We start from the raw sequence: 6,155 nt of genomic DNA, 5'->3' as shown, positions 1-6,155 counted from the left end.
ACAAGTCCTGCATAATCATACAATAATTACAGTAATTTAACAAACAACATGGGGTATTGGAGTGTCACTCCGACACCACTGCAGGCTAACTATTTATGATACAGCGTTTGTGAAAAACGATCCTGTATAGTTTTGTTACGTGTTTTGCTTATCACCCATCTTGTTACCCAGAATTCCATTTATCCGTATTGGCCTTGGCCGCGGTTAGTCTGGATAAACAAGGTTGTACTGTTCGTGCATAGGGCTTTTTTCATCTCGTTGGGCTTCTTTCAAATTGAGCAACTTCGTAATTATGTATTATTAAATTAGCTGTGTAAAAACTGCCCAAGAACCCACCTCTTCCTCCCCCTTTTTTTTTTAAAGATCATTATTACATGTTATTCATACACATTCAAATTTAGGGCATTAGTATATATACTGTTTCAGCACTATACAGACAGTTGATGAAATGAGTGCAATTTGCATTTCTGAATTGCCTCTTACTAAATGACTTCAAAAGAATGATAGCTATTTTTATGCCAAATGTTGTGCTCTTATGTATGTATTGAGGAAGAGCTCTTATAATTATTAAATCAGATACTTATTTTTAAATTTTATTTTTTGTTTCATGCCCCATTTAATGCAAAATTATGCAGATTATTGGACTTCCATGCAGCATAAGTTTTAACAGTTTTCTGTTAGTTTTAAAAAAATCTATAGTTATCATGCAGGATGTATTTTCTGCCACACAAGGCATTTTTCTATGTCACAGAAAAAAAAAATGAATGTTATTGAGAAGTGTCTACTTACAAGAATTACAACTGAACAAAATATTTCTACTTGATATAATTTTGCTTTTATTTTAAAGATTTGAATACACATTACAAAATTATAAAATGCTGGATATAAATTGAATTCGAAAAAACCTTGAATCAAATAGGCTTAATGTTTAATTTTTTGGTAATGCAAACTTGGTACAGTTTTGTGTTGAGCACTTATTTCTTTCTGCACAATGAGTATATATTAGTATATATTTTTGTTACGTTGATACCTTGTACATATCGTGAATAATGTATAAAGTGATTTTATTTATAAGAATGTATCTTAAAATGACATGATATCTTGTATTTTTCCTGTTAAATTTGATTTTTATCTAGACAATTATTATTGTATTTAAATCATGGTAGCTAAGTTTGAACTTTATATGGTTATAATATATTTTCACTGTTACCGGATCTTGTTTTATTGAGAAGAGAAAAGTTTTTCTGAATTTCCATTAAATTCTATAACTTTGTATGTAGATTCATTTGTGTTATTCTTATTTGCCCATTTCTGTGGGGAAAACTAGAAAATAGCAGAAAAGTGTCTGCACACTTGGTTGTAGGAGATTTTTTTTTTTTTTTTTTTTGGCAAAAACTGAAGAAATTGAATATAAAAAGAGGAGTTATTTGCCATTCAGTTTTGATCAATTGCACTTTGATTAAAGCAAACTGAACTCAGGTACAGATGAATTCTATACAAATGGAATTTTGCTGCCATAAATTTATCCAACATGGGTAAAAGTATATCAATATTCAACAAATAGTCATGTGGAGGTGGAAGCCCGTAACTTTTATGAAAGATGCAGGGGTTTTGCATTGCATCCTAGAATGAAAGGTTCATTCCGAAAACTTTTAAAATTGGGGGTTGCGACACTGTACCTGGGTCTAAGATTTAGATTATCCTAGATAGAGGCTCTCCCAATTAAAACTGATAACTTCCTGGTTTTTACAAATTCTTATACAGTGTAATGCCCCCCTCCTTGTAGAATCAGTATTTAATATTTGTATTACGTGATAATGAATATTTTTTTAAAAAAATCTTTTCATGTAATTATTTAAAAGTAGTACAATCAGGGTTGCTATTTTGTCTACTTTTTTTACAAAAAGTCCCTGACTCTAGATGAAATTGGACAAAGCTGGCCAAAATAAAAACCCACTCATTTTCCATTTCTGCTATGATGCAACAGAATTATGACATAATTTAAAGAATTTTTGGTTATGTTGCAATATTTATTAATAGTAAAAAATTTAAATTAATCATTTAATTAAAATAAAATGATTATATTATCCATTCTCCAATGAATGTACAAAGGAAAAAAAAGCACTTGGTACAACTAATTTTAAGATTTTTTTTTTTTTTTACTATGGCGGTAATCAAATTCAACAAAATAAAGCAGTTGAATATTGTTGCATTTCAATATTATTGCATACTACTAGAAAAAGAAAGTATTCATTTCTCATCGTATAAATATTTGGAAATAAATCAATTTGATTCAAAAAATGTTTCTTAAATGAAAATAATCTACACATTTTTTTTTAAATTATTATCGAGTTCAGCATTTTTAATTATTACCTTTAATGTAACCAAAAAAAAAATCGCCCACTCACAGATTTACCACAAGCAGCAGGAGATTGCCGTCTCTCAGTCCAGAATTTATACGTTATCGCTAACCTGGTGTATTTTATACATATATATATATTTAACGAAACTATATTTTGTAAACAATATTTTGCCGATTGAGGATAATTTGGTCGAATCGTCAAATAAAATTTGCCGAATAAACAAATTTTTGAAAGAACACTACAACTTCCCATCGGGGCGTCCCTGAACGAGGGAGGCGTACCATTCAAGTATTCAAGTTGGAAACCACTTAGCATCAAGTGAGAGAATTCCTTAGTATAAAGCTTGTAGCTTCGGTTGCCTTTCTTTCTCTGCGTCAATTGTATTCACTCAAAAGTTATCGAGACTAAGAAAAGAAAAATAAAAGAAATTCTTTATAAAACTGGCTCATTTCCAATCGGTTTTGATGAAGTAATAATGTTGGCAAAGAGAAAAGAAAATAAGAAAAATTGAAATTTCGTTCAATGCGAAAATTGAATATCCACTATTTTTCAGAATTGAACGTTTGCTGGAGGAAGATAGCAAAACCCGATCAATCTATGTCGCTTACTCATCGTAAAAAAATATACGACATAGAAAGAGTTCCAAAAATAAAGTCGATCAAAAGAGACTGAACAAAGACTTTCAAATAGATTTTCTTATACAAATACTATTTCCATTATTTTTGTTTGCTTATTTTTTTTAATTTGTAAAGGGTCATTCGCAACCTGTTTGCATACTTTTAGTAAATTACCGCATCGATGACGCGTGATTTAAAAAATGTATCTGCATAACTTGTCAGGTCTTACTTAATGATCTATCGACTTCGACTGCACGGTTACATATTTGTCTACATGGCATCTTCAATGGCATCTTCTTCAATGGCATCTTCTTCATGGCAAGAAATGTTTCCTCATTTCTAGATGTGAACTTCAATGAAAATGTTCTCACAGATATTTTCATTGAAGTTCACTTTTAGGAATGAGGATTTTGTTACGACATTGTTTTCATCAGTACAAATCACTCAAACCAAGAATATTTTTGTCATATCAGCTTGTAATTACAACAGGATGCATATAGCGATCGTTGCAAACATTTATAAACCCTTACATTTAAGAATTTTCTTTTAATCCTTTTTTTTTTCTCAGCAAACACGCGTGTTGTATCTTTTTCCGTGTGAAACGAAAACTTGCTTTGCACAGCAGAAACGTTCAGTGTCGTTTCGTAACCCACCTTTCGATGAGCGATGTTCTCTTTCCCTGCAGATGACCTGCTCGAAATCACTTACAAAGTTACCGCAATAACCTGCTGTGACCGACTCTAGGTATGGCTAGTAGAGCTGAGGTGGCAAGTGTCGACCCACGCTTTCTGTGACGTCATGAGTTTAGACTACGTTAAGTCAGTGGTCGGTAATACTACTTTTTTTTTTTTTTGGTAGCGAACTACAACTACTTTTTTCAAAATGTAGCAACTACTAACTATTTTTGAAAAGTAGTCGCTACTTTTTAAAAAATTAATGAATAAAACGTATACTCTTATATACCATTTGAGGATTGAACGAAAAAATTCAAAAATTGTTTTAGATTAATAAGCTCATTTGAACATAGAATATAAGAATTACTTGTTCTTTCTTTCCTTTACTGAGCCAATTTTTCATTAAAAACGTTACGATTTTTACGAATATTTGCCGCAAGAAAGGATTTAAAAGTTGTGGAATTGCACCTTCAAATTTTTAATCCTTTCCTGACAATGAATATTTCATTCAAGAAGTGCGTTTCGGCTATTTGAATTTTGTATGGACATACATATACATAAAATTGATTTAGATGATGAAAAACAAATCATATATTCATCATGAATTTCATTATAGGAGTTGACTTCATAAGAACTTCTATTGTGTAGGAATTAATTAATTGATTTCGAGCTTCAAGCTAGGGGTCCGGAACTGAATACCATCTCCTTTCTTACGCCACTGATAAAATGAAACAAAAGCCTTTTTCAATTTTACCGAATAACCTCAAAAACTTACAATAATTGACCTAATACAAATGAAATAATATTTAATAAATATCCGAAATATGAAACATAACTAAGAATGCTTACTTAACTTCAATGCAATTTTAATCTACAGTGGACTCGTGCTACAACGCGATTCAATTTACGCTACATAGCGAGCTTTTCTCGAGTAACGAGTTTTGGAACTAACGCGAATTCCTCACCCCGCAACACGAAAAGTTTCGAAAGGGAATCGTGGGGATTAAGTATCACCTTCTTCATTGTGTACTAAAGATTAATTTTGTGAATGAACTTTCCCTTTAGCACCACTGCAAACGGAGGTGCCCCACACCGTACTAGTCGAAAAATCGCGTTCTTAATTTACAAATCGCCACTCCGCATCTTCTTTATTCTAAATATGAAGTTGAAGAAGCATAATTTCACATAAGCGGACTGTTTATCTTAAATTTGAAAATGGAAGGGAAAATACAAAGTTTCTAACAACTAAGGTTTTCGATATGCTTGAACAACTAAAAAGTACATCGAATATAATTACTGTACTGTACAGTACTATTGTAGTGCTGCAATTTATTATTGCTACATACTATGCGTACCGTACTGTTCCATTATATGCCATTCTTTCCTATAGATTTTGTGCATCCTAACAGTATTTTTACTCAAGAACAGAGCTTTTTTTAAAAATACTGTAAAATTTCAGTTCTCTATGTTTAAATTCGATGATAGGAAGTTGAGAAATTGGTTAAAACAGTTTGAAGGATGTTTTCAAGTGTCTAAATTTCTTAGTATGTTCATAAAAAATCGCATAGAAATCCTTTTCCCATGGGCGGGTTTATGGGGGGCAGAGGGGGGCAATGCCCCCCCCCCCAGTTTTGGGAGGACTTTATGTAGTAACAACACATCTTCCAAAAATTAAAAATATATATATATGTATATATATATGATTTTTTTCTTTTTTGAATAGTTCAGAAGAGTATGGGTGGATTTATAGGAGGGGGGGAGCATAGGGGGCAATGCCCCCAGTTTTGAGAGAACTTTATATAGTAACAACACATCTTCCGGAATCTTGAAAAAAAAAATCATGACTTTTTCTTTTTTGAATAGTTCAATGAAAATGAAGAGAAAAGCGAATGTCCTTTTCTGATGGGAGAAAAGAAAAGGAAAAAAAAAACGAACATTAAATACATATAGTACAGCTGTCACTGGAGTAGATGAATTGACCTTTTGAGAAATTCTAAAAAACATAGTTTTTTTCCCTTCTCTCTCTCTTTTTTTCTAAGAGAGAGAGAGAGAATAAATACTATCACAAACTGAATAAATTTCAGTTACCTGAGTATTCTGATTAAATGAATCTTTTTACTTAGAGGGTGAGTGCAATTTTACTTACTTTATAAATACTGTTTAAAAAGTAAGGTAAATCATAATCATCTAAGTGAGTCAATCCTTGTCATTATTGAAATCCAAATAATTTAGTCATCAAAAGTTTTGGAAAAATTTGCTAAAATTTTATAAAAGTCTATAAAAACATAACAAAGATTGGTAAAATCGTAAAAATCCTTTAACTGTAAAAACTGACGAGATTTGTAAAAATTACAAAAAATCAAGCAAAAATTTGCAGGTAAGAGTGAATTACAAACAGGGCCGAATTTGCCTATAAGATAAACAAGCTATTACTTAGAGCCCCTGCTTTGAAGTGGGTCCCTAACTTCTAAAAAAAATTCATGATTCGTTCCTTAAAAAAT

The sequence above is a fragment of the Uloborus diversus genome, chromosome 7, assembly GCF_026930045.1.
Source record: "Uloborus diversus isolate 005 chromosome 7, Udiv.v.3.1, whole genome shotgun sequence".
In the NCBI taxonomy this organism is placed as follows: Eukaryota; Metazoa; Arthropoda; class Arachnida; order Araneae; family Uloboridae; genus Uloborus; species Uloborus diversus.
The sequence above is the reverse complement of the archived record's forward strand: the minus strand, read 5'-3'. Positions refer to the sequence as shown.